The sequence below is a fragment of the Rhamphochromis longiceps genome, linkage group LG12 (assembly GCF_057381845.1).
Source record: "Rhamphochromis longiceps isolate RC_006_pf linkage group LG12, R_longiceps_female_GT1.1, whole genome shotgun sequence".
NCBI classification, from domain to species: Eukaryota; Metazoa; Chordata; class Actinopteri; order Cichliformes; family Cichlidae; genus Rhamphochromis; species Rhamphochromis longiceps.
Window position 1 is genome coordinate 4,801,614 of NC_140568.1, and position 27,508 is coordinate 4,829,121.

The 27,508-nt window shown below is 45.3% G+C and overlaps 4 long non-coding RNA genes across 33 annotated transcripts in view; 1 reads left to right on the top strand and 3 right to left on the bottom strand.

The window, feature by feature from the left end:
* Window positions 1–14,698, top strand: LOC146656662 (uncharacterized). Its single transcript, XR_014913940.1, has 2 exons — window positions 1–1,530; window positions 10,785–14,698. It is a non-coding gene; the product is annotated as an uncharacterized LOC146656662 (long non-coding RNA).
* On the bottom strand, window positions 5,763–10,319 carry LOC146656663 (uncharacterized). Of its 3 annotated transcripts, none has more exons than XR_014913942.1 (5): window positions 10,109–10,319; window positions 7,664–7,733; window positions 7,145–7,264; window positions 6,802–6,860; window positions 5,763–6,622 (listed from the first exon to the last, which is right to left on the bottom strand). It is a non-coding gene; the product is annotated as an uncharacterized LOC146656663 (long non-coding RNA). The 3 variants fall into 3 exon arrangements; XR_014913943.1 differs by having other exon boundaries at window positions 7,664–8,589; XR_014913941.1 differs by lacking the exon at window positions 10,109–10,319 and having other exon boundaries at window positions 7,664–9,344.
* On the bottom strand, window positions 13,555–15,017 carry LOC146656664 (uncharacterized). Its single transcript, XR_014913939.1, has 2 exons — window positions 14,132–15,017; window positions 13,555–14,038 (listed from the first exon to the last, which is right to left on the bottom strand). It is a non-coding gene; the product is annotated as an uncharacterized LOC146656664 (long non-coding RNA).
* The window catches only part of LOC146656665 (uncharacterized), a 14,532-nt gene continuing 2,038 nt past the window's right edge, over window positions 15,015–27,508 (bottom strand). For 4 of the 28 annotated variants that reach the window (XR_014913936.1, XR_014913929.1, XR_014913921.1 and 1 more), the window contains exons 3-10: window positions 23,410–27,492; window positions 21,998–23,324; window positions 20,326–21,509; window positions 19,304–20,240; window positions 18,271–19,217; window positions 17,245–18,185; window positions 16,861–17,158; window positions 15,663–16,368 (exon numbers count right to left, since the gene is read on the bottom strand). This is a non-coding gene — a long non-coding RNA (uncharacterized LOC146656665). The other 24 variants (XR_014913917.1, XR_014913915.1, XR_014913928.1 and 21 more) reach the window with 24 other exon arrangements.

Genomic DNA, 27,508 nt, shown 5'->3' on the forward strand with positions numbered 1-27,508 from the left:
TACATGGAGCTACAAGCTGTGGTGACCCACTGTCAGTAAGGGAGCTTTATTACACACACACAGCATCAAATCATAACAACAGTTACCTCAAGCTACTTCTATGTTATAAGGCAAAGACCCTGCAGTTACACAGGGAAACATTAGGTGACCGTCTGTGAGCGACAGTGGGAACCAAAGCCTCTAACAAACATCCATCGATAGATGAGGGGCAGACGGGCTGAATGCAGAGAGGTCTACTAACACATGTTGAGTGAAGAAGAAACACCCAGTGCATTATGGGGAACTTAGACCTATAACTTAGACCTGTGTGCGCCTTAGCATATGCTACTTCCGGCGCATAGCGCTTAGTTTCCGGTGTGATATTCGCTCCTTGTTCACGGTCGGGTTTTTCAACCAAATGGACGAATCAAGTGGCAATTTACATTTTTCGAGATGTCGAATGTATCTGTAGATGATGTTGATCGACTTGTCGATATTTCCCCCCCGCGCCTCAGAGCAAACGAGAGAAAGGATTCAGATTTTATACTTCTCAGTATCTGTAAACAGCGCTCCCTCGTTTATCGCGGGAGTTACGTTCTAAAAATAACCTGCGATTGGTGAAATCTGAAGTAGCCAACTTTATTTTTCACAGTTATTATCAATGTTTTAAGGCTGTAAAACCCGTCACTACACACTTTATACACTCAGACCGACATGAACATTTTCACACGTTTCTCTCCTGTTTAAGCTCTCAAAGCTCAAACCTTCGTAGACAAATAAGTCCAGTATTACAGAAACCAAAGATCAAACCGTGTTTTCAGGTCCAGCACATGAGAACAGAGCAGCTGAGAGATAATTCAACATCAATGAATCATTAATGAATCAATGAATCAGCGATTCTGTACTGCACAGGAGAGACGGCACGGAGGAGATCAACAATAGTCTGAAGCCAATCAGGACGCAGAACACAAAGCGCTGTGCGCAAAAAAAAAAAAAGCATGCAAACTTGCACAAAAAAAATGTGCGAAACAGCGAGGCCGCGTTATAGCGACAGACCAGACCAGCTGCACAACACAGACACTTCAAACCTGAGGACAAATCTAAGAGAACAGAAAAAGGAAAGGAAACTTAGCTTAGAACCATGCAGCGCTACAGGAGACGGCAGCACTGCAGAGGTGAGGACCGGCACCTGTTTGAAAGAGACAAATGCACACAAACACACACAACAACGAACGAGAAACAAACACAGAGAGAGGAAAAAGTGGTTATACAGAACTTGAGGACATTACCTACATGTAAATATCTAAATAATTATAAATTTGTTGTGTTTTCTTTAACAATGTCAGAAGGAGAGAGGCACTGAGGCACCGTCTTCCGCCCCCCGATGCTCCTGCTGCGCCTCCTCCTTCTGACAGGAACTGCCTACAGAACAAGCATGAATGATGCCTGAGTGGACACACGCAACTCACAAGTTCCTGGCTCTGTCAGCTCCTCTGCAGAGGGTTTCCCTAAGAAGGTGGACCTAGCAGGGTCACCGGGGGACGGGGAGCTGTGCCTCACGGCCCTCACTTCGTCGGAGAAACCCTCATGCAGAGTTCAGAAACTTGTGTGTTGAGTATGTCGCTGTGAGCCTCCACCATTTAACTAGTGGGTGCAGCCTGAACTGTCTAGAGACAGACCAGACCAGCTGCACAACACAGACACTTCAAACCTGAGGACAAATCTAAGAGAACAGAAAAAGGAAAGGAAACTTAGCTTAGAACCATGCAGCGCTACAGGAGACGGCAGCACTGCAGAGGTGAGGACCGGCACCTGTTTGAAAGAGACAAATACACACAAAATAAGTGTTTGTTGTAGAATGTGCAGCATGAAAGTAGCATGCATGTTTTGCATAGAACTGTTTTATGCATCTGCATTTCACAAAGAATGACAAATTGGTATACGGGACAACAAATAAAATCTAATGTATAGAAAAAAGATAATAGGATATGCCCATGACAATAAGAATGATAAAGGACTTCACAAAGTCAATTTATTGCTAAAGTGTGATCTTAGAAAATTGCTATTGTGCACCACACTAAACAGAACAAATTCTGTCAAAACTTACTTTTGCAAGATCCCACAAATGTTTTGCAAGATCTTGAGAGTTTTTTTCTTTGCATTTATCATGCTTCCATCAATACCTGTAAAGCTGTACAGAGTACTGCAGCTGGTTGTTAATGAATGCAACAAAGACCACCAGATCAAAGTACACCTAGCCACGAGTGTTTCCCCTGCCACTGAGCACTATCTTCATCTCGCAAAATACATGTTCAAATTTTTTTTCTTCAATGTGCCTTGCGAGGCTCCATAACATACCTATCAATCTGTGAGCATTTCTCAGAGGCTGCAGCAACTGCAGCTTTTGAGGAAGTTGCAACAGCACATTTGTGAATTCTCACGCGTAGCCCTACAGGAACACCCACAGTTACAAATACCATAGCGACCAACATCAGTGCTACTACTGCCCACAGTTCATGTAAAGGAAACATAACGGTGTCATACAATAAACTACAGAATCAGCATTGTTGTCTGTGAAGGTTCTCAGTCATTCAGGTCATCGTAGTCAAAGGAGCTTGTAAAGAAAAGCGTCTGGACTTCTTTAAGTTGCTTGAAGACGTTTCACCTCTCATCCGAGAAGCTTCTTCACTTCATCAGCATTGTTGCACAACCGTGTATTCAATCTTGTTACCCTTCTTTAAAGTCCACTACCTGTGCTGCAAGTGAAGTTGATGCATTAACACATTGAAAGTTGTGGCACTTCTCATTATTTGACGTGCACAGCTGCTCTGTGTGAGGGTCAAACATTTGTTTATTCAACACCTGTGAAGGTATCAGAAAAAATGCATAGATAGCAAGAGAAGCAAATTAAAGCACTGCACGTGCTTTACGTGCTATGACATGCTGCACGTCATAAAACCCAGTTTCTTGATTAACATTTTTAAGAGTTAAGTTGTAATACTTTTGTGCATTATTAAAACAAATCCTAAAATTCTGTATCACTGTGCTGTTACGAGAAGGTAGCTTGAATGTAGGTATCTGGCCCTGTGTAAATCTTGAGCATGAGTGATGTTGTGGGACAGTGCACCAACTACACAGGTACAACAGCCGGAGAACCAAGAACCAGGAACAGCTACTTGGTGATCCCGACACAGACTCCAGCTTTCCATATCTGCATCTGCAATGAATATTAATAGAGATAAAATACAATCTTTTATCCTGTCTTCCTTCTCTCAGCCCAACCGGTCGCAGCAGATGGCCCCGCCCCTCCCTGAGCCTGGTTCTGTCAGAGGTTTCTTCCTGTTAAAAGGGAGTTTTTCCTTCCCACTGTCGCCAAAGTGCTTGCTCATAGGGGGTCATATGATTGTTGGGGTTTTCTCTATATCTATGAAGCACCTTGAGGCGACTTTTGTTGTGATTTGGCGCTATATAAATAAAATTGAATTGAATACAATTTGCGCTCTCAGAGTGCTTCTTGTTTGTTTTTGTTGTAATCTGACTGTGGATTTTGATGTTTTTAAAAGCATAATACAGCAAAAAAACAAACAAACAAACAAACAAAACCCAGAAGGCCTTTTAAATTTCTTTAAATATTGTTCTGCTTTAGTCAAATCAAAAGATTGTATATTATTAACTTGAAATTGAATTGTGATTTTAATTTTAGGAATAGAATTTTAAGAATATTAGTTTTTACTGTCTCCAAATGGACAGGTAAAAAGCAGCTTTGAATTGACAGACCTCAAATAATAATATATTTCTTGGATTCGAGGGGGCACCCAAACTCCACCTACACTACTGTGCTAGACAGCAATATCACAGAACAGTGAACTCTTGGCACACACAAAAAATCCCCAGTGTAATCAATCCTCCACAGCAATGAAACACTGGATTATTGGGTACAGACACTCTCTTGTAGCCAAAAGGTCAGAGGGTTAGTCCTTTCCAAAGCTATCAAAACATCATTTAGCAGGGCAGCAGCAAACAGTGTCTGAAAAGTGACTTTTCATAACCACTGTCATACTTATTAGATATTAAATTTACAATTGTTTTCTTCTCTGTATTGTTATCCATTCAGAACCAATACAATTATCCTGATAGATGCAGAAGGGAATGTGATCTTCACAGAGCGCACCATGCTTGACTGTGACACAACCAAATGGAGCACCAGTTCTTTCCAGTTCAAACTGCAGGAGTGAAGACACAATGGAGGAAACCTACTCTGTGCCTTTCTGCATCATCTCTCCTTCCGTTACCTTTTCCTCACCATCTCCTTCAGCTGAGCCTCATGTGACCGCAAAGACTCATCAGCACTTTTTTTATTCAGCTAGTCACTAGCTGCCTCGTTAACATCAGTTTCATATATTTCTTACTTTTGATTTAATTTAAAGATGTATGCTAATTTTTAAAAAAAAGCAAAGATGCCAAAGGACATTTAGAGTTTTGTAGAGGAAAATATTTTACCTACATGTCATGAACCTTCTCAAAAATTATAGCTTGAATGTAATTTGGTGAATATAAGATTGGTGTGATGCCATTTTCTGTCATGAACGCTAGACATTGTGGCCCTTTCACACACATGGCAAAAGACAGGAGATGATCTGTGTTAGGCACATTACATGCAGTACGTTATGACTGGTTCTGACATTAGTGGTTTTAAATACAGCTTGTCTGGGTGAAGTGTAGAAAAGCTCGTCTGCGGTGCATGAATACATGCTTTTTGGTGTCCGATGTAACCTTCCATCCATGATTTACATTTTATGCTCTATTTTCAGGCTGCAGGCTAAATTGGCATCCTATGACAAGTCCTAGGGTCACATATATTTTTCTAGAAGATTTAAGTTCACACGAGTCATCACCAGGATTACTGGCTACTTTGTAAGTTTCTGATTACCCTTTCATTGGTGTTTAGGTAATTTTGCGTCACAGCATCAAATGTTTCAATGCACTGTTAAATGCACTGGATCTTGAAAAAACAGCCTGAAAATAAATAACAGTTTATCCAAACACCTCTCTTTTTGATTGTTGCATTATGATTACGGATACAAAATAACTGTCAGGAGCCATGTGCTCACACACATATCAGTATAGGCCTAGGAAGCTGGCTCCGCTGCTTCCTGTATGACTCTAGGATTTACCCACATGCAGGTGACGTATGAGTAATGTATTTATTAATGTGAAGAAAGCTTTTTGTAACCAGATTGAACCCATGGTTAATTTGACTTCTGTTCCCTAAAAAAAAAAAGAGTTCAAACTTGATATGATTTGTGAGTAATATGTACATATGTATTTTGATCTTTTGTTAGTTTTTTCCATTTAAAATCTCCCTATGGTCATTTAACCAGTATCCCTGGTTTGCAGTGTTATGCCATTGTATGTACTTTAGCTGACCTGCAACTGTTTTCAAACAGTGACCCCTCCTGCCTGTGTGGAATATTGCACCCTTCAGGATGTACCTGAACATTTGGTGTATTTAAAGATTACCTTCTTATTTTTTTAACCAGCAGAATGGGCACTGGTATCTTCACATCAATGTTTTAAAGCAATACAGCATCTAAAGAGGTGTAGAGGAGTATAAATCTAGACAAGTACAAATAGAATACCAGTGGCACAGCATTAAAAAATAATGCAGTTTTTATTTTTATCTGATTAATTTCAGCTGTGAAACAAATTTGTGGTTGTATTACCATCACTCCATGTTTATAGGCTGTATGTAAACATCTTTATAGTTTTCTTCATATACTGTGTGCTGTAAGCATCCACCAGTCCCAGAATTAGCACTCTCTGCTAAAGGCAGCAAGAGTCCACTCGACAAAACCAAAGCATGTTTTGTAAGATTTTGCATCACTGATTAAATATATCTGAATTTATTGATTCATGCAGGAGGTGTGTAGCACATGCTCACTTTAATGTTATGTTATAATTTGGTTGCTCTTCCCATTTTTAAAAACATTATCCTTTTTTAATGCTTGTCGGCTACCCCTTGTAGTCAAAGTGTGCATAAAGGGATTTCACGCAATATCAGGAGTTTCAAAAATGTGAACCATCCCACTGGATGGCTTCACATTATGTGAAAATGGGGGAGGGGGGATTCCAGTTATTCAATGGGACGTCGTTTGTAAACTGAATGATGCTGGAATTAGTAGCAACATTTTTCCACATTTAGCTCAAAGCCTTATTAAAAACATGTTTTTTCAAGTCATTTTTCACAATATTCAAATTTCCAAAGAGGAATTGGAAAATGTTCTTTCCCTGAAAATGTCTTTTACTGAAGCTGCATCTATCCTCTCCATCTCAAGGCCTACTCTGTAAGACTATTATAACAAGTAAGTTATACAGTCGCTTACATTTAATGCTTCATTGAGCTGTATGTTTAAGTGTAGAAGAAAACCAAAGATCAAAGACGACACAGTTCAGTGCCAGTTAGCAAAGATGATGCATTTTGTCCTTTGGATGTATCATATTGCTGGTCTCTGTCAGCCTCTGTGGACCTTCACCACCATCTGCACCACGCACGAGGGCTTGAGCCCATATTCAGATAGAGATGCAGAGTCGTTCACCAATAGCTTCCCAGTGACAGTCAGCCGGACTTCAGCCATAAGATATCCTACACACACAACAGAGGACAGAGATGAACCTCACAAAATATTTAAACATGTCAAAAACTATTATGTCAGGTTCCCTGAACACCACTGAAGATGCACACATTTTAAACACACTCCTGTGTCCAAAACTCCTTAGCAGTGACAACAAAGTTAATATTTCAAAATCATCCTCAGTGCACACCTTTTCCCCCACTGTGGTCAAGATGCTCTTAGCTGTTTGGTTCCTCCTGCTCAGGATTTCTTCAAAGGAAAAAAGGAAACAAAAAGCAGTTTTAAAAGTTTTTTGTTGGTGGTGTTTTTGACTTTCAAGCTCAATCAAAGCAGAAAAAGACTTCAAAACAAATTCAATTGAATGGATGGGTATAATCTTCCATTGAAAGCCAGCAAGAAATAACAGTTTTTTAGAGAGTTTTGGTCATCATACACATAACAGCAATCACTGCGTTTGCAATATAATCTGTGACTATTATGAAAGTAACATACATAACTTGAAAAGCTAAAATCAATCATAACATTAAGCTCACCTTGTTTTTGTGGAGAAGGTGATCAGGCTTTTTCTTCACGTCCTGAGACCAGGTGCACTGGATCATCACCAGCTTGTATCGTCATCCTTTTTCACTCAGTGAAGTCTTTCTCTTTGTTCCCTTTGCAACAGAAAACTACCGTGTGATCACAGGTGAAGTTAGGGATATTTTTCCTGTGCAGTTTTTATAGTGCTTCATTTGGTGAAGCTGTTGATCCACTTTGATCTCAAAGGATCTCGACGGTGGAAAAAAGTAATATTTCTCCTTACCATTAGGCTAAATATAGATATAACAATTTATAATATGTCAGCAGCATCCCCATAAGGGAGGTCTCCCTGTAGTGTCCCGAATGCAGATCCATTGTGATAAGAGAGAATGGATCAGATTTGAATGTCCTCTGTAAAGTGTGCACAGCAGTAAATGGACAGCCGTTTGAATTCTGCTTGCAGTGTTTGAGGGAATGGGAGAGTCCACGGCCTTGGAAAGACTGCTGTGAAAATCACTAAAAACACTACAAACCTGCCCAGATAACCTTTGGTTCATTGGAGGAAGTCCACGGATGTCCTTCTATCCGTCCCTGTCTCACCTCCTGGTTGAGTACAGCAAGTGGAATTGTAAATTTGTTGTTTGTCCTCGATGTAAGGTAAAGTTATGTTTTCTATGCCTGAAGAGCTATACTAAATGTATTTTTTTAAAGCGACTTCTGTGTACCATGCTCCAGCGGTGTAGCTGTATGGCAGAAGAAATAATGACAGAGACACAAAGCTTCCAAGTTTTACTTTTGATGTGGGAGTGCCTTATTTGTAATAATGTACCATGCTGTGTTTTTTAATTCCCTTTTTATAATTCTCTATCTCTCTAATTCTCTCCAAATCAAATATAATTAGTGTTGGGTTCTATTGATGAGAAATTTGCTACTAAATGTGATCTTTACAGCTGCATTATGTCTGAATCATAATGATAATAAACCTGAAAAATGTAATTCATTCATAAATGTGAAATATAGTTAATCATACATTATGTTATTACTCATTCCTTAAGATTTAGTTATTTTATGTTGACCTGTCATTGTCTGCTGCTTCTTTAGCATTAGCTTGATGGCATTAATCACTTGTGCTATTCAGGCATTTTTTCCGTGTTTTTTTTTGTTAGCTTTATGATGACTGCTATTTTTTCTTCTAAATTGTTTAAGGAAATCAATGTCTATTTTATTAAAACCTTGTTATGCTTAATAAACAGTTAGGGTGTAAAGCATGCATGTTACAAGCACGTAGATGCTTTTATTTACAGTTTGTCGTTGGTTTCTTCTGCTTGTGCAGTTTTCCAGCCACCTTCTTCCCGTGCAGCACACAGTCCCAACATGATCAGATGATGCAGAACAGCCGTGTGGGTCAGCATCCCCTGACACCACACCCTGAACCCACCAGCCAAAGCCCTCCCTGCAGCTGAGCCACAAACCACATATTATCTCATTTAGAAAAATGTTTTGAGTAACTGACAAAACACGTAGTTAAGATTAATTTTTAGGGGTTTTGTTGGTTTTATAAACAGTTTAGTTTGAAACACACTGAATAATTCATTAACTACATTTTAAAAATCTGAAAAGCACTGTGGCGGGGCAGGGCCGTGCAGAGAGGTTTAAAGGGACGGGTGCTCAAAGTTAAAAAGGGGCACATTGAACCAGGTTGAATAACAACAACACACATTCATCAAGAATCTAATATGGGAAGAGAAGGGCTGTGTTGATCTGAGACTGTAGACATTAAAAAGTCCATAGGAGAGATGGTAGCTGATTAAACAAGTGTCATGAGATAATAACAAAATGCAAAGATTGGTGACAGCGCTTGGAACCATAAGGCAACAAAAAACTGTGAGAAATAAATTAGGCTCTGCCTGTGAATCACTCTTTGCTTCTCTTCTTCCTTCCATCCCATCATTTCATATATCACTCTCCACTTGCTATGTGAGAACAAGGCACAACTTGTCTGTGAAGGTTCTCAGTCATCCCGGTCATCGTAGTCTTTGCAAGCTCCTTTGAAGGCACAACTTGCTATTGCAATAAACTATAATCTAATTATCCACACCTAACAACTCTTGCACTTAATCTATAATAAAATGATGACAGAAAAATGTTATAGCACTGCCTTTAGTAGCCTCACACAGCTCCTGCTGTTTCCTCCTCATGTCCTTACCAGGCATGTCTGGACAATGTTATATCATGAGTAATATTTAAAAAAAAAATCCATCTAAATAAAACACACACATGCACGCACACACAGTGACATTTTAGACCTTCTTCAGAATACTGTATATACTATGGGCATCACGGTGCTGATCCATAATCCTTACATTATTATTTATTACTAGAGCTACAATAATAAAGCAATGAGGAGGGGGAAGTAATAAATATGAAATAATGTATTTATGATGATTCCATTTGTTTCACTATCCACTCTGTGCAGGGGCAAAGCTTATTACATTTTTAAACTGTAGAGATACAATAATTTTACTGCTGTAAAATCCAACTTTTGTCTTATTTAAAATATAAATCTAATATAATCTGCTTCTTAATGTATGTTCTTTAAAATACAGCGTGTGTTTTTAATATATTATAATTATAATAATTATTATGTGGACATGCATATTAGATCGTTTTTTAGTGAAATATAATCCCTCCAGAAAGGCAGGAAAAGCCCGGAAACTTACTTTAAAACGAAATATGTTCCCTAAAACGGTGACAGAGCTACAGATCCATGACAGCCTTACACAGGTAGCCAGCAGCTGTGACCAGCACTGCTTGTGCAGTTAATAAAAGGACAGGTAATGTTTGTCGCGCTGTTGCACACACAGCACGCTCGTTTGTTTCAGTTCGTCAGTTGCCACAAGACAACTTACCAACGTGTACGTAATAAGCTAATACTCCTGGGTGCTATACACTACAGTGCACGCTGTGCACCTACTTACTGGGTTTGTCGCATCAGTCTGTGTCTCTGAGTTAACTTGTGTTTCTCCTACAGCTCCGGACCGCAACAAATGCGCGTGCTCTTTGTGAGCTCGTTCCCGGCTCGTAACCAGCGCGTTCTGCCGTCAAGGGCGATCATTGGTTAAATGTGATCATGTGACTGATGCAAGCCAGATCCTTTTATTTAGCAAAACTGTGATTAATAGTTAAATATTATTGTTGATGGGCACAGACAAGACTCCGCACGCACACACACACACATAAAAAAATAAATAAATTTTTTTTAAAAAGTTGCCTCAACAAAAGGGCACTTTGGGCACCCATCAGGAAAGGGGCGGGTGCTCAAGCCCCTCTAGCCCCCCCTCTGCACGTGCCTGTGGCGGGGTGTGGTTTGTGGCTGAGCAGCATCAGGGGAGGGGTGGAGCAGTGGGTGTGTGTGTGTGTGTGTGTGTCCATCCATCCCTAGGTGAAGCTGCACCCGATGAAGGAGAGGAAGAGCGCAAATAAGTGGGGCTAAAAACCACAGCACTTCTCAACGGTTTTTCAGATAGAATCAGATAGAAGCGCATTCTCCTTTATAAATATGTGTATCCCTTCGTTACCATGGGAACGAAGATAAAGGAAGTTGTAGAGTCAATGCGGACTTTGTGGACATTTGAAAAGGTCAGGAGTTAAGAGTGGGACACTTGGGGTTTTTTCTTCTTTTTTTCTTTTTGCCACAAGACCGGAAAAACGGCATGTGTCCCTAAGTTGCGGCTTCGGTACGTTGGGATCTACCTATCCGAAGAGGAAGACGCATAAAGGGAGTGACTTTTTTTTTTTTAATTGGCAGATAATTTCAAATGCAGCGTTTCTATCAGCTCAACAAATGTCAGCACACACAAACTGTGTGTAGTGTGTAGCACAGTGCGTTGGTAGCCAAATCGCCGGCTGCGGTGTTTGACACGAAGAAACAAGAAATCAAGCTGAGACAAGAAGAAGGTTTAGAAAGACAAGACAGGAGAGGAAGAAGAGACGTTACATTTAAAGGTAAGGACTCCTCATTTAAAGATCACGTGTAAGTCCTCGTGTTTTTAAATCACATACTGGGTCTGTACAGGTAACATTATGTTTTTTACATAGTGTGAAACGTGCTACAAATCAAACTTAGGTAGACTGTGTTACTTAAAGGCTGCAGGAAAATACTCGGTTGTGTTTAAAAAGGTTAGTTTGCTGTACTGTGATGGATTTAAAGCAAATAAGGATCCTAACTGCAAAAGAAAATAATTTTCAAAAAGGTTGAAATATCTAAAGCAATGGCAGATTTAAAAAAAAACACACACACAATAAAAACAACAGACTGCAGGGAGGTTCTGTTCTGTGATGTCACAATCAAGCTGGTCTGAATAGAGATACAGTCCCGATCAAAAGTTTAAGACCTCTTGAAAAATTGCAACAAAAAAATAAAAAAGTCATATTTTGCATGGTTGGATCTTAACAAGGTTCCAAGTAGAGCTTCAACATGCAACAAGCAGAAATTGGACAAAAGCATTTTTTGAGCATCCAATTTATTGAAAACAAACAGAAAAATAAACAGAAATCAAAGTTCCAAACATGAACTCAGTAATGAATAGCTTCACAGCTATTGCTGATCACTTCAAAAAATTTGTTGCGGCTCTGTTATAGCATCACACAAACATCTCACATAAGCTCTATCTCTACAGTTTTATGTCGCACTCATAGCACACTATGCCCACATTTGTGGAGAGCAACCTTTGCATCATTTGTGTTAATGGGAAACAGTAAGGCATTTTGTACCAGGAGCTCGTTTTGCTTGTCGACCCCTAACAGTCAGCAGATAACATGTTAATCAGGTTATGTTATGACAATCCCTGCAGCACATCCATTTAAATGTCTTGGAGACGTGAGCGGGGGGGCCAACTTCACTCACTCTTCAAATCCAACAAAAGTGGTATCAAACGTTTGTGCTGCGTTTGTGCTGCAAAAATTTTCGTTTGTGCTGCTATCATTTTAAAGATATTAATAAAAATTTCTAGAGGTCATCAGAGGTCAACCAGCCCCCTCATATTAATGGAATCAAACAAAATTGGTGTCAATCAGTTGTGCTATGTTTGTGCTGGTTTGTGCTGCTAAAGTTGTCGTTTGTGCTGCTTCTGTTTTCAAAGACATTAATGAAAATGTAAAGGTCAAATGTACTGTTTATAAGATTGGGGAAAACTGCAGTCAGCTGAGACTGAAGAAGTCACTTGGATGAGTGACGAAACGTTTCTCCCACTGAAAGTGTCCGGATGAACAGAATCAACCTTTTGGAATTTACTTACCCGGATGATTAAGCACGCATCAAGACGTTGTTTTATTAATATTTTTAAAATGATAGCGGCACAAACAACAATTTTAGGAGCACAAACCAGCACAAACATAGCACAACTGATTGACACCAATTTTGTTTGATTCCATTAATATGAGGGGGCTGGTTGACCTCTGATGACCTCTAGAAATTTTTATTAATATCTTTAAAATGATAGCAGCACAAACGAAAATTTTTGCAGCACAAACGTAGCACAAACGTTTGATACCACTTTTGTTGCATTTGAAGAAGGTGGGGGGGCCAACTTCACTCACATTTTGGAGACCGTTGATCAAACGTAAATATGTCCAGTCACTTTTGATTCAACCTGCTTAGCTTGATCTCACATTTGCCGTTTCCTCTATCTCTATCCCCTGTGTGTGTCTGTTTGTGTGCTTGTGTGTTTGTGAGTGTGTGTGTGTGCGTGCGATGATCTCACATTTGTCATTTCTTCTTTCTCTCTCCCCTTGTCTTGTGTGTGTGAGTGAGAGAGAGATTATCATCTAACATTTGCCATTTCCTCTAGCTCTTTCCCCTGTGTGTGGGTGCATGTGTAAAGGTAAGAAGCTTAGTAATGAAGTAAATGAATTCATTGACGGGTGAACAAACAAGGGCAACACGGTGGCACAGTGGTTAATATAGTTGCCCGCACAGCAAGAAGGTCCTGAGTTCAACTCCACTATCAGGCTGAGGTCTTTCTGTATGGACTTCTCATGTTCTCAAAGTGTTTGTGGGGGTTCACTCCACGTGCTCCGGACTCTTTCCAAAATCCTAGTTTGTGGAGAAACTCTGAAATGCTCTTAAGTGTCTAGGGTTGTCTGTATCTGTGTTAGCCCTGTAACAGACTGGTGACCTGTCGAGGGTGTACCCTGCTTCTCGCCCTAAGATAGCTGGGATAGGCTCGAGCTGCCCTGTGACACTGGAAAAGAAACACAGCAGAGAATGGATGGGTGGCTGATCAAACGTAAACATTTCCAGTCACTTTCAGTTCAAGCTGCTTAGCATGATCTCACATTTGCCAATTTCTCTATCTCTTCCCCCTCTGTTGTGTGTGTGTGAGATATTCTCACTTTTGCCATTTCTTCTGTCCCTTTCAACTGGTGTGTGTGTGTGTGTGTGTGTGTGTGTGTGTGTGTGTGTGTGTGTGTGTGTGTGTGTGTGTGTGTGTGAGTGTGTGTGTGTGTCCCACATATTGCATACTCTGCTTTTGTCCTCAAATCAGGTAGGAAGTGTCTGTGTGGTTGAGCTGGTCTGGTCTGTCTAGACTTTCACTAGATAGATCAGGCTGCACCCACCTGTGAAACAGGTGGAGGGTCACCAGGACATGCAGAACTCGCTGACAGACTCCTGGCCACCTCTTGCCTCCTTAGTAGAAAGGGGCCACTCCCAGAGGCAGAGGGCTGTGAGGCACCGCCCGCCGGGCCCTCTCCTTTGGGAAAACCCTCAACACTGGGCCGAACCTTGGAGTTCTGCATGTCCATTCAGGCACACTCCATGCTTGATCTGTGGGCAATTCCTCTCAGAAGTGGAGGTCACGGTGGAGGCGTTGGAGGGCGGAAGGCGTTCCCTCAGTGGCTCTCCTCTTCTGAGATTATGTAAAAACATAAGTCAATGTAGTGTAAGAAGCTTGAAAGAAAGTAACTGAACTTTTTTAAATTTCTGGGAGACGGTTGCTCACACGCGGGCGGCACAGTGGTTAGCACCGTTACCGCACAGGAAGAAGGTCTTGAGTTCAGCTCTACCGTCGCTCTGTGTGGAGTTTGCATGTTCTTCCTGCTTTTGCGTGGGTTCTTTCCTTGTACTCCGGCTTCCTGCCACAGTCCAACGACCTGCAGTTAGTGGCAATAGGTAATCGAAGAGTGTAAATTGGCGATAGGTGCGAATGGTTTTCTGCGTCTATGTGTTAGCCCTGTAACAGACTGGTGACCTGTCGAGGGTGCACCCTGCTTCTCGCCCTAAGATAGCTGGGATAGGCTCGAGCTGCCCTGTGACACTGGAAAAGAAACACAGCAGAGAATGGATGGGTGGCTGATCAAACGTAAACATTTCCAGTCACTTTCAGTTCAAGCTGCTTAGCATGATCTCACATTTGCCAATTTCTCTATCTCTTCCCCCTCTGTTGTGTGTGTGTGAGATATTCTCACTTTTGCCATTTCTTCTGTCCCTTTCAACTGGTGTGTGTGTGTGTGTGTGTGTGTGTGTGTGTGTGTGTGTGTGTGTCCCACATATTGCATACTCTGCTTTTGTCCTCAAATCAGGTAGGAAGTGTCTGTGTGGTTGAGCTGGTCTGGTCTGTCTAGACTTTCACTAGATAGATCAGGCTGCACCCACCTGTGAAACAGGTGGAGGGTCACCAGGACATGCAGAACTCGCTGACAGACTCCTGGCCACCTCTTGCCTCCTTAGTAGAAAGGGGCCACTCCCAGAGGCAGAGGGCTGTGAGGCACCGCCCGCCGGGCCCTCTCCTTTGGGAAAACCCTCAACACTGGGCCGAACCTTGGAGTTCTGTATGTCCATTCAGGCACACTCCATGCTTGATCTGTGGGCAATTCCTCTCAGAAGTGGAGGCGTTGGAGGGCGGAAGGCGTTCCCTCAGTGGCTCTCCTCTTCTGAGATTCTGTAAAAACAAAAGTCAATGTAGTGTAAGCAGCTTGAAAGAAAGTAACTGAACTTTTTTAAATTTCTGGGAGACGGTTGCTCACACGCGGGCGGCACAGTGGTTAGCACCGTTACCACACAGGAAGAAGGTCTTGAGTTCAGCTCTACCGTCGCTCTGTGTGGAGTTTGCATGTTCTTCCTGTTTTTGCGTGGGTTCTTTCCTTGTAGTCCGGCTTCCTGCCACAGTCCAACGACCTGCAGTTAGTGGCAATAGGTAATCGAAGAGTGTAAATTGGCGATAGGTGCGAATGGTTTTCTGCTTCTATGTGTTAGCCCTGTAACAGACTGGTGACCTGTCGAGGGTGCACCCTGCTTCTCGCCCTAAGATAGCTGGGATAGGCTCGAGCTGCCCTGTGACACTGGAAAAGAAACACAGCAGAGAATGGATGGGTGGCTGATCAAACGTAAACATTTCCAGTCACTTTCAGTTCAAGCTGCTTAGCATGATCTCACATTTGCCAATTTCTCTATCTCTTCCCCCTCTGTTGTGTGTGTGTGAGATATTCTCACTTTTGCCATTTCTTCTGTCCCTTTCAACTGATCTGTGTGTGTGTGTGTGTGTGTGTGTGTGTGTGTGTGTGTGTGTGTGTGTGTGTGTGTGTGTGTGTGTGTCCCACATATTGCATACTCTGCTTTTGTCCTCAAATCAGGTAGGAAGTGTCTGTGTGGTTGAGCTGGTCTGGTCTGTCTAGACTTTCACTAGATAGATCAGGCTGCACCTACCTGTGAAACAGGTGGAGGGTCACCAGGACATGCAGAACTCGCTGACAGACTCCTGGCCACCTCTTGCCTCCTTAGTAGAAAGGGGCCACTCCCAGAGGCAGAGGGCTGTGAGGCACCGCCCGCCGGGCCCTCTCCTTTGGGAAAACCCTCAACACTGGGCCGAACCTTGGAGTTCTGCATGTCCATTCAGGCACACTCCATGCTTGATCTGTGGGCAATTCCTCTCAGAAGTGGAGGTCACGGTGGAGGCGTTGGAGGGCGGAAGGCGTTCCCTCAGTGGCTCTCCTCTTCTGAGATTCTGTAAAAACAAAAGTCAATGTAGTGTAAGCAGCTTGAAAGAAAGTAACTGAACTTTTTTAAATTTCTGGGAGACGGTTGCTCACACGCGGGCGGCACAGTGGTTAGCACCGTTACCACACAGGAAGAAGGTCTTGAGTTCAGCTCTACCGTCGCTCTGTGTGGAGTTTGCATGTTCTTCCTGTTTTTGCGTGGGTTCTTTCCTTGTAGTCCGGCTTCCTGCCACAGTCCAACGACCTGCAGTTAGTGGCAATAGGTAATCGAAGAGTGTAAATTGGCGATAGGTGCGAATGGTTTTCTGCTTCTATGTGTTAGCCCTGTAACAGACTGGTGACCTGTCGAGGGTGCACCCTGCTTCTCGCCCTAAGATAGCTGGGATAGGCTCGAGCTGCCCTGTGACACTGGAAAAGAAACACAGCAGAGAATGGATGGGTGGCTGATCAAACGTAAACATTTCCAGTCACTTTCAGTTCAAGCTGCTTAGCATGATCTCACATTTGCCAATTTCTCTATCTCTTCCCCCTCTGTTGTGTGTGTGTGAGATATTCTCACTTTTGCCATTTCTTCTGTCCCTTTCAACTGATCTGTGTGTGAGTGTGTGTGTGTGTGTGTGTGTGTCCCACATATTGCATACTCTGCTTTTGTCCTCAAATCAGGTAGGAAGTGTCTGTGTGGTTGAGCTGGTCTGGTCTGTCTAGACTTTCACTAGATAGATCAGGCTGCACCCACCTGTGAAACAGGTGGAGGGTCACCAGGACATGCAGAACTTGCTGACAGACTCCTGGCCACCTCTTGCCTCCTTAGTAGAAAGGGGCCACTCCCAGAGGCAGAGGGCTGTGAGGCACCGCCCGCCGGGCCCTCTCCTTTGGGAAAACCCTCAACACTGGGCCGAACCTTGGAGTTCTGTATGTCCATTCAGGCACACTCCATGCTTGATCTGTGGGCAATTCCTCTCAGAAGTGGAGGTCACGGTGGAGGCGTTGGAGGGCGGAAGGCGTTCCCTCAGTGGCTCTCCTCTTCTGAGATTCTGTAAAAACATAAGTCAATGTAGTGTAAGAAGCTTGAAATGAAAGTAACTGAACTTTTTTAAATTTCTGGGAGACGGTTGCTCACACGCGGGCGGCACAGTGGTTAGCACCGTTACCGCACAGGAAGAAGGTCTTGAGTTCAGCTCTACCGTCGCTCTGTGTGGAGTTTGCATGTTCTTCCTGCTTTTGCGTGGGTTCTTTCCTTGTACTCCGGCTTCCTGCCACAGTCCAACGACCTGCAGTTAGTGGCAATAGGTAATCGAAGAGTGTAAATTGGCGATAGGTGCGAATGGTTTTCTGCGTCTATGTGTTAGCCCTGTAACAGACTGGTGACCTGTCGAGGGTGCACCCTGCTTCTCGCCCTAAGATAGCTGGGATAGGCTCGAGCTGCCCTGTGACACTGGAAAAGAAACACAGCAGAGAATGGATGGGTGGCTGATCAAACGTAAACATTTCCAGTCACTTTCAGTTCAAGCTGCTTAGCATGATCTCACATTTGCCAATTTCTCTATCTCTTCCCCCTCTGTTGTGTGTGTGTGAGATATTCTCACTTTTGCCATTTCTTCTGTCCCTTTCAACTGATCTGTGTGTGTGTGTGTGTGTGTGTGTGTGTGTGTCCCACATATTGCATACTCTGCTTTTGTCCTCAAATCAGGTAGGAAGTGTCTGTGTGGTTGAGCTGGTCTGGTCTGTCTAGACTTTCACTAGATAGATCAGGCTGCACCTACCTGTGAAACAGGTGGAGGGTCACCAGGACATGCAGAACTCGCTGACAGACTCCTGGCCACCTCTTGCCTCCTTAGTAGAAAGGGGCCACTCCCAGAGGCAGAGGGCTGTGAGGCACCGCCCGCCGGGCCCTCTCCTTTGGGAAAACCCTCAACACTGGGCCGAACCTTGGAGTTCTGTATGTCCATTCAGGCACACTCCATGCTTGATCTGTGGGCAATTCCTCTCAGAAGTGGAGGTCACGGTGGAGGCGTTGGAGGGCGGAAGGCGTTCCCTCAGTGGCTCTCCTCTTCTGAGATTCTGTAAAAACAAAAGTCAATGTAGTGTAAGAAGCTTGAAAGAAAGTAACTGAACTTTTTTAAATTTCTGGGAGACGGTTGCTCACACGCGGGCGGCACAGTGGTTAGCACCGTTACCACACAGGAAGAAGGTCTTGAGTTCAGCTCTACCGTCGCTCTGTGTGGAGTTTGCATGTTCTTCCTGTTTTTGCGTGGGTTCTTTCCTTGTAGTCCGGCTTCCTGCCACAGTCCAACGACCTGCAGTTAGTGGCAATAGGTAATCGAAGAGTGTAAATTGGCGATAGGTGCGAATGGTTTTCTGCGTCTATGTGTTAGCCCTGTAACAGACTGGTGACCTGTCGAGGGTGCACCCTGCTTCTCGCCCTAAGATAGCTGGGATAGGCTCGAGCTGCCCTGTGACACTGGAAAAGAAACACAGCAGAGAATGGATGGGTGGCTGATCAAACGTAAACATTTCCAGTCACTTTCAGTTCAAGCTGCTTAGCATGATCTCACATTTGCCAATTTCTCTATCTCTTCCCCCTCTGTTGTGTGTGTGTGAGATATTCTCACTTTTGCCATTTCTTCTGTCCCTTTCAACTGATCTGTGTGTGAGTGTGTGTGTGTGTGTGTGTGTGTGTGTGTCCCACATATTGCATACTCTGCTTTTGTCCTCAAATCAGGTAGGAAGTGTCTGTGTGGTTGAGCTGGTCTGGTCTGTCTAGACTTTCACTAGATAGATCAGGCTGCACCCACCTGTGAAACAGGTGGAGGGTCACCAGGACATGCAGAACTTGCTGACAGACTCCTGGCCACCTCTTGCCTCCTTAGTAGAAAGGGGCCACTCCCAGAGGCAGAGGGCTGTGAGGCACCGCCCGCCGGGCCCTCTCCTTTGGGAAAACCCTCAACACTGGGCCGAACCTTGGAGTTCTGTATGTCCATTCAGGCACACTCCATGCTTGATCTGTGGGCAATTCCTCTCAGAAGTGGAGGTCATGGTGGAGGCGTTGGAGGGCGGAAGGCGTTCCCTCAGTGGCTCTCCTCTTCTGAGATTCTGTAAAAACATAAGTCAATGTAGTGTAAGAAGCTTGAAATGAAAGTAACTGAACTTTTTTAAATTTCTGGGAGACGGTTGCTCACACGCGGGCGGCACAGTGGTTAGCACCGTTACCGCACAGGAAGAAGGTCTTGAGTTCAGCTCTACCGTCGCTCTGTGTGGAGTTTGCATGTTCTTCCTGTGTTTGCGTGGGTTCTTTCCTTGTAGTCCGGCTTCCTGCCACAGTCCAACGACCTGCAGTTAGTGGCAATAGGTAATCGAAGAGTGTAAATTGGCGATAGGTGCGAATGGTTTTCTGCGTCTATGTGTTAGCCCTGTAACAGACTGGTGACCTGTCGAGGGTGCACCCTGCTTCTCGCCCTAAGATAGCTGGGATAGGCTCGAGCTGCCCTGTGACACTGGAAAAGAAACACAGCAGAGAATGGATGGGTGGCTGATCAAACGTAAACATTTCCAGTCACTTTCAGTTCAAGCTGCTTAGCATGATCTCACATTTGCCAATTTCTCTATCTCTTCCCCCTCTGTTGTGTGTGTGTGAGATATTCTCACTTTTGCCATTTCTTCTGTCCCTTTCAACTGATCTGTGTGTGTGTGTGTGTGTGTGTGTGTGTCCCACATATTGCATACTCTGCTTTTGTCCTCAAATCAGGTAGGAAGTGTCTGTGTGGTTGAGCTGGTCTGGTCTGTCTAGACTTTCACTAGATAGATCAGGCTGCACCTACCTGTGAAACAGGTGGAGGGTCACCAGGACATGCAGAACTCGCTGACAGACTCCTGGCCACCTCTTGCCTCCTTAGTAGAAAGGGGCCACTCCCAGAGGCAGAGGGCTGTGAGGCACCGCCCGCCGGGCCCTCTCCTTTGGGAAAACCCTCAACACTGGGCCGAACCTTGGAGTTCTGTATGTCCATTCAGGCACACTCCATGCTTGATCTGTGGGCAATTCCTCTCAGAAGTGGAGGTCATGGTGGAGGCGTTGGAGGGCGGAAGGCGTTCCCTCAGTGGCTCTCCTCTTCTGAGATTCTGTAAAAACAAAAGTCAATGTAGTGTAAGCAGCTTGAAAGAAAGTAACTGAACTTTTTTAAATTTCTGGGAGACGGTTGCTCACACGCGGGCGGCACAGTGGTTAGCACCGTTACCACACAGGAAGAAGGTCTTGAGTTCAGCTCTACCGTCGCTCTGTGTGGAGTTTGCATGTTCTTCCTGTTTTTGCGTGGGTTCTTTCCTTGTAGTCCGGCTTCCTGCCACAGTCCAACGACCTGCAGTTAGTGGCAATAGGTAATCGAAGAGTGTAAATTGGCGATAGGTGCGAATGGTTTTCTGCGTCTATGTGTTAGCCCTGTAACAGACTGGTGACCTGTCGAGGGTGCACCCTGCTTCTCGCCCTAAGATAGCTGGGATAGGCTCGAGCTGCCCTGTGACACTGGAAAAGAAACACAGCAGAGAATGGATGGGTGGCTGATCAAACGTAAACATTTCCAGTCACTTTCAGTTCAAGCTGCTTAGCATGATCTCACATTTGCCAATTTCTCTATCTCTTCCCCCTCTGTTGTGTGTGTGTGTGAGATATTCTCACTTTTGCCATTTCTTCTGTCCCTTTCAACTGATCTGTGTGTGAGTGTGTGTGTGTGTGTGTGTGTGTGTGTCCCACATATTGCATACTCTGCTTTTGTCCTCAAATCAGGTAGGAAGTGTCTGTGTGGTTGAGCTGGTCTGGTCTGTCTAGACTTTCACTAGATAGATCAGGCTGCACCCACCTGTGAAACAGGTGGAGGGTCACCAGGACATGCAGAACTTGCTGACAGACTCCTGGCCACCTCTTGCCTCCTTAGTAGAAAGGGGCCACTCCCAGAGGCAGAGGGCTGTGAGGCACCGCCCGCCGGGCCCTCTCCTTTGGGAAAACCCTCAACACTGGGCCGAACCTTGGAGTTCTGTATGTCCATTCAGGCACACTCCATGCTTGATCTGTGGGCAATTCCTCTCAGAAGTGGACGTCACGGTGGAGGCGTTGGAGGGCGGAAGGCGTTCCCTCAGTGGCTCTCCTCTTCTGAGATTCTGTAAAAACATAAGTCAATGTAGTGTAAGCAGCTTGAAATGAAAGTAACTGAACTTTTTTAAATTTCTGGGAGACGGTTGCTCACACGCGGGCGGCACAGTGGTTAGCACCGTTACCGCACAGGAAGAAGGTCTTGAGTTCAGCTCTACCGTCGCTCTGTGTGGAGTTTGCATGTTCTTCCTGCTTTTGCGTGGGTTCTTTCCTTGTACTCCGGCTTCCTGCCACAGTCCAACGACCTGCAGTTAGTGGCAATAGGTAATCGAAGAGTGTAAATTGGCGATAGGTGCGAATGGTTTTCTGCATCTATGTGTTAGCCCTGTAACAGACTGGTGACCTGTCGAGGGTGCACCCTGCTTCTCGCCCTAAGATAGCTGGGATAGGCTCGAGCTGCCCTGTGACACTGGAAAAGAAACACAGCAGAGAATGGATGGGTGGCTGATCAAACGTAAACATTTCCAGTCACTTTCAGTTCAAGCTGCTTAGCATGATCTCACATTTGCCAATTTCTCTATCTCTTCCCCCTCTGTTGTGTGTGTGTGAGATATTCTCACTTTTGCCATTTCTTCTGTCCCTTTCAACTGATCTGTGTGTGTGTGTGTGTGTGTGTGTTTGTCCCACATATTGCATACTCTGCTTTTGTCCTCAAATCATGTAGGAAGTGTCTGTGTGGTTGAGCTGGTCTGGTCTGTCTAGACTTTCACTAGATAGATCAGGCTGCACCCACCTGTGAAACAGGTGGAGGGTCACCAGGACATGCAGAACTCGCTGACAGACTCCTGGCCACCTCTTGCCTCCTTAGTAGAAAGGGGCCACTCCCAGAGGCAGAGGGCTGTGAGGCACCGCCCGCCGGGCCCTCTCCTTTGGGAAAACCCTCAACACTGGGCCGAACCTTGGAGTTCTGCATGTCCATTCAGGCACACTCCATGCTTGATCTGTGGGCAATTCCTCTCAGAAGTGGAGGTCACGGTGGAGGCGTTGGAGGGCGGAAGGCGTTCCCTCAGTGGCTCTCCTCTTCTGAGATTATGTAAAAACATAAGTCAATGTAGTGTAAGAAGCTTGAAATGAAAGTAACTGAACTTTTTTAAATTTCTGGGAGACGGTTGCTCACACGCGGGCGGCACAGTGGTTAGCACCGTTACCGCACAGGAAGAAGGTCTTGAGTTCAGCTCTACCGTCGCTCTGTGTGGAGTTTGCATGTTCTTCCTGTTTTTGCGTGGGTTCTTTCCTTGTACTCCGGCTTCCTGCCACAGTCCAACGACCTGCAGTTAGTGGCAATAGGTAATCGAAGAGTGTAAATTGGCGATAGGTGCGAATGGTTTTCTGCGTCTATGTGTTAGCCCTGTAACAGACTGGTGACCTGTCGAGGGTGCACCCTGCTTCTCGCCCTAAGATAGCTGGGATAGGCTCGAGCTGCCCTGTGACACTGGAAAAGAAACACAGCAGAGAATGGATGGGTGGCTGATCAAACGTAAACATTTCCAGTCACTTTCAGTTCAAGCTGCTTAGCATGATCTCACATTTGCCAATTTCTCTATCTCTTCCCCCTCTGTTGTGTGTGTGTGAGATATTCTCACTTTTGCCATTTCTTCTGTCCCTTTCAACTGATCTGTGTGTGTGTGTGTGTGTGTGTGTGTGTGTGTGTCCCACATATTGCATACTCTGCTTTTGTCCTCAAATCAGGTAGGAAGTGTCTGTGTGGTTGAGCTGGTCTGGTCTGTCTAGACTTTCACTAGATAGATCAGGCTGCACCTACCTGTGAAACAGGTGGAGGGTCACCAGGACATGCAGAACTCGCTGACAGACTCCTGGCCACCTCTTGCCTCCTTAGTAGAAAGGGGCCACTCCCAGAGGCAGAGGGCTGTGAGGCACCGCCCGCCGGGCCCTCTCCTTTGGGAAAACCCTCAACACTGGGCCGAACCTTGGAGTTCTGTATGTCCATTCAGGCACACTCCATGCTTGATCTGTGGGCAATTCCTCTCAGAAGTGGAGGTCATGGTGGAGGCGTTGGAGGGCGGAAGGCGTTCCCTCAGTGGCTCTCCTCTTCTGAGATTCTGTAAAAACAAAAGTCAATGTAGTGTAAGCAGCTTGAAAGAAAGTAACTGAACTTTTTTAAATTTCTGGGAGACGGTTGCTCACACGCGGGCGGCACAGTGGTTAGCACCGTTACCACACAGGAAGAAGGTCTTGAGTTCAGCTCTACCGTCGCTCTGTGTGGAGTTTGCATGTTCTTCCTGTTTTTGCGTGGGTTCTTTCCTTGTACTCCGGCTTCCTGCCACAGTCCAACGACCTGCAGTTAGTGGCAATAGGTAATCGAAGAGTGTAAATTGGCGATAGGTGCGAATGGTTTTCTGCGTCTATGTGTTAGCCCTGTAACAGACTGGTGACCTGTCGAGGGTGCACCCTGCTTCTCGCCCTAAGATAGCTGGGATAGGCTCGAGCTGCCCTGTGACACTGGAAAAGAAACACAGCAGAGAATGGATGGGTGGCTGATCAAACGTAAACATTTCCAGTCACTTTCAGTTCAAGCTGCTTAGCATGATCTCACATTTGCCAATTTCTCTATCTCTTCCCCCTCTGTTGTGTGTGTGTGAGATATTCTCACTTTTGCCATTTCTTCTGTCCCTTTCAACTGATCTGTGTGTGTGTGTGTGTGTGTGTGTGTGTGTGTGTGTGTGTGTGTGTGTGTGTGTGTGTGTTTGTCCCACATATTGCATACTCTGCTTTTGTCCTCAAATCATGTAGGAAGTGTCTGTGTGGTTGAGCTGGTCTGGTCTGTCTAGACTTTCACTAGATAGATCAGGCTGCACCCACCTGTGAAACAGGTGGAGGGTCACCAGGACATGCAGAACTCGCTGACAGACTCCTGGCCACCTCTTGCCTCCTTAGTAGAAAGGGGCCACTCCCAGAGGCAGAGGGCTGTGAGGCACCGCCCGCCGGGCCCTCTCCTTTGGGAAAACCCTCAACACTGGGCCGAACCTTGGAGTTCTGCATGTCCATTCAGGCACACTCCATGCTTGATCTGTGGGCAATTCCTCTCAGAAGTGGACGTCACGGTGGAGGCGTTGGAGGGCGGAAGGCGTTCCCTCAGTGGCTCTCCTCTTCTGAGATTATGTAAAAACATAAGTCAATGTAGTGTAAGAAGCTTGAAATGAAAGTAACTGAACTTTTTTAAATTTCTGGGAGACGGTTGCTCACACGCGGGCGGCACAGTGGTTAGCACCGTTACCCCACAGGAAGAAGGTCTTGAGTTCAGCTCTACCGTCGCTCTGTGTGGAGTTTGCATGTTCTTCCTGTTTTTGCGTGGGTTCTTTCCTTGTACTCCGGCTTCCTGCCACAGTCCAACGACCTGCAGTTAGTGGCAATAGGTAATCGAAGAGTGTAAATTGGCGATAGGTGCGAATGGTTTTCTGCGTCTATGTGTTAGCCCTGTAACAGACTGGTGACCTGTCGAGGGTGCACCCTGCTTCTCGCCCTAAGATAGCTGGGATAGGCTCGAGCTGCCCTGTGACACTGGAAAAGAAACACAGCAGAGAATGGATGGGTGGCTGATCAAACGTAAACATTTCCAGTCACTTTCAGTTCAAGCTGCTTAGCATGATCTCACATTTGCCAATTTCTCTCTCTTCCCCCTCTGTTGTGTGTGTGTGAGATATTCTCACTTTTGCCATTTCTTCTGTCCCTTTCAACTGATCTGTGTGTGTGTGTGTGTGTGTGTGTCCCACATATTGCATACTCTGCTTTTGTCCTCAAATCAGGTAGGAAGTGTCTGTGTGGTTGAGCTGGTCTGGTCTGTCTAGACTTTCACTAGATAGATCAGGCTGCACCCACCTGTGAAACAGGTGGAGGGTCACCAGGACATGCAGAACTCGCTGACAGACTCCTGGCCACCTCTTGCCTCCTTAGTAGAAAGGGGCCACTCCCAGAGGCAGAGGGCTGTGAGGCACCGCCCGCCGGGCCCTCTCCTTTGGGAAAACCCTCAACACTGGGCCGAACCTTGGAGTTCTGTATGTCCATTCAGGCACACTCCATGCTTGATCTGTGGGCAATTCCTCTCAGAAGTGGAGGTCACGGTGGAGGCGTTGGAGGGCGGAAGGCGTTCCCTCAGTGGCTCTCCTCTTCTGAGATTCTGTAAAAACATAAGTCAATGTAGTGTAAGAAGCTTGAAATGAAAGTAACTGAACTTTTTTAAATTTCTGGGAGACGGTTGCTCACACGCGGGCGGCACAGTGGTTAGCACCGTTACCGCACAGGAAGAAGGTCTTGAGTTCAGCTCTACCGTCGCTCTGTGTGGAGTTTGCATGTTCTTCCTGTTTTTGCGTGGGTTCTTTCCTTGTAGTCCGGCTTCCTGCCACAGTCCAACGACCTGCAGTTAGTGGCAATAGGTAATCGAAGAGTGTAAATTGGCGATAGGTGCGAATGGTTTTCTGCGTCTATGTGTTAGCCCTGTAACAGACTGGTGACCTGTCGAGGGTGCACCCTGCTTCTCGCCCTAAGATAGCTGGGATAGGCTCGAGCTGCCCTGTGACACTGGAAAAGAAACACAGCAGAGAATGGATGGGTGGCTGATCAAACGTAAACATTTCCAGTCACTTTCAGTTCAAGCTGCTTAGCATGATCTCACATTTGCCAATTTCTCTATCTCTTCCCCCTCTGTTGTGTGTGTGTGAGATATTCTCACTTTTGCCATTTCTTCTGTCCCTTTCAACTGATCTGTGTGTGTGTGTGTGTGTGTGTGTGTGTGTGTGTGTGTGTGTGTGTGTGTCCCACATATTGCATACTCTGCTTTTGTCCTCAAATCAGGTAGGAAGTGTCTGTGTGGTTGAGCTGGTCTGGTCTGTCTAGACTTTCACTAGATAGATCAGGCTGCACCTACCTGTGAAACAGGTGGAGGGTCACCAGGACATGCAGAACTCGCTGACAGACTCCTGGCCACCTCTTGCCTCCTTAGTAGAAAGGGGCCACTCCCAGAGGCAGAGGGCTGTGAGGCACCGCCCGCCGGGCCCTCTCCTTTGGGAAAACCCTCAACACTGGGCCGAACCTTGGAGTTCTGTATGTCCATTCAGGCACACTCCATGCTTGATCTGTGGGCAATTCCTCTCAGAAGTGGAGGTCACGGTGGAGGCGTTGGAGGGCGGAAGGCGTTCCCTCAGTGGCTCTCCTCTTCTGAGATTCTGTAAAAACAAAAGTCAATGTAGTGTAAGCAGCTTGAAAGAAAGTAACTGAACTTTTTTAAATTTCTGGGAGACGGTTGCTCACACGCGGGCGGCACAGTGGTTAGCACCGTTACCCCACAGGAAGAAGGTCTTGAGTTCAGCTCTACCGTCGCTCTGTGTGGAGTTTGCATGTTCTTCCTGTTTTTGCGTGGGTTCTTTCCTTGTACTCCGGCTTCCTGCCACAGTCCAACGACCTGCAGTTAGTGGCAATAGGTAATCGAAGAGTGTAAATTGGCGATAGGTGCGAATGGTTTTCTGCGTCTATGTGTTAGCCCTGTAACAGACTGGTGACCTGTCGAGGGTGCACCCTGCTTCTTGCCCTAAGATAGCTGGGATAGGCTCGAGCTGCCCTGTGACACTGGAAAAGAAACACAGCAGAGAATGGATGGGTGGCTGATCAAACGTAAACATTTCCAGTCACTTTCAGTTCAAGCTGCTTAGCATGATCTCACATTTGCCAATTTCTCTATCTCTTCCCCCTCTGTTGTGTGTGTGTGAGATATTCTCACTTTTGCCATTTCTTCTGTCCCTTTCAACTGATCTGTGTGTGTGTGTGTGTGTGTGTGTGTGTGTGTGTGTGTGTGTGTGTGTGTTTGTCCCACATATTGCATACTCTGCTTTTGTCCTCAAATCAGGTAGGAAGTGTCTGTGTGGTTGAGCTGGTCTGGTCTGTCTAGACTTTCACTAGATAGATCAGGCTGCACCCACCTGTGAAACAGGTGGAGGGTCACCAGGACATGCAGAACTTGCTGACAGACTCCTGGCCACCTCTTGCCTCCTTAGTAGAAAGGGGCCACTCCCAGAGGCAGAGGGCTGTGAGGCACCGCCCGCCGGGCCCTCTCCTTTGGGAAAACCCTCAACACTGGGCCGAACCTTGGAGTTCTGTATGTCCATTCAGGCACACTCCATGCTTGATCTGTGGGCAATTCCTCTCAGAAGTGGAGGTCACGGTGGAGGCGTTGGAGGGCGGAAGGCGTTCCCTCAGTGGCTCTCCTCTTCTGAGATTCTGTAAAAACATAAGT